The sequence below is a fragment of the Arachis ipaensis genome, chromosome B02, assembly GCF_000816755.2.
Source record: "Arachis ipaensis cultivar K30076 chromosome B02, Araip1.1, whole genome shotgun sequence".
Taxonomy (NCBI): Eukaryota; Viridiplantae; Streptophyta; class Magnoliopsida; order Fabales; family Fabaceae; genus Arachis; species Arachis ipaensis.
The window spans coordinates 6657045-6657790 of NC_029786.2; positions in this window are offsets into that span (position 1 = coordinate 6657045).

Consider the following 746-nt stretch of genomic DNA (forward strand, 5'->3'; position numbering starts at 1 on the left):
TACTGTTCTTTCTCATTTAGGATAATCTAATATAGTTTTTATACTCAATTAATTTATTTAAGTAATTTACGTGATAGAAATATAATTTTTACTATGAGAGAAGTCATTTTTTAACTTCTTTATAAGCACTTAAATAATCTTTTAAAAAGTTACAATTTAGTTTTGAAAATTGTACCAATCCTGTTTGAGAAGCTTTAAAATTAACTTTTTTTAGTTTTTTGCTTATAAAAAGTAGTAGTATTAATGTCTAGTGCAATTTTCAAAATCAAATTGCAGCTTTCTAAGAAGCTATTTAAAAACTTATAAAGAAGTTTAAAAAAAATGACTTCTCTTATAATACTACTATTTTTTATCACATTTCTATAAAATAAACACTTTTAAAACTAAAAATTCAAATACAAAATAACTTATTTATAAGCTACTTTTAATATAATCATTTATTGTTTAAACTATTTTTTTTTTAAAAAATTAATTAAATTGTTTACCAAACTGTACCTTAATCATCAAATATAATTAAATAACTTCATTGGTTATTTGTTATTAGCATTTAATTATTTTGTTGTTTTACAAGTGCAAAAAACTTGACTTTACCTTTTTGCGAAAAAATTATTTTTTGAGGTCAAGTTGACGTTGTTCCTTCTTGTTTCCTTCTACTAAAAGAAGAAAACGACGCTGTAAAAACGCGTTTTCTAATCAAAAGGATATATACGCATATATTTATTTTTTTTTTTTTAATTTTTTCTCAA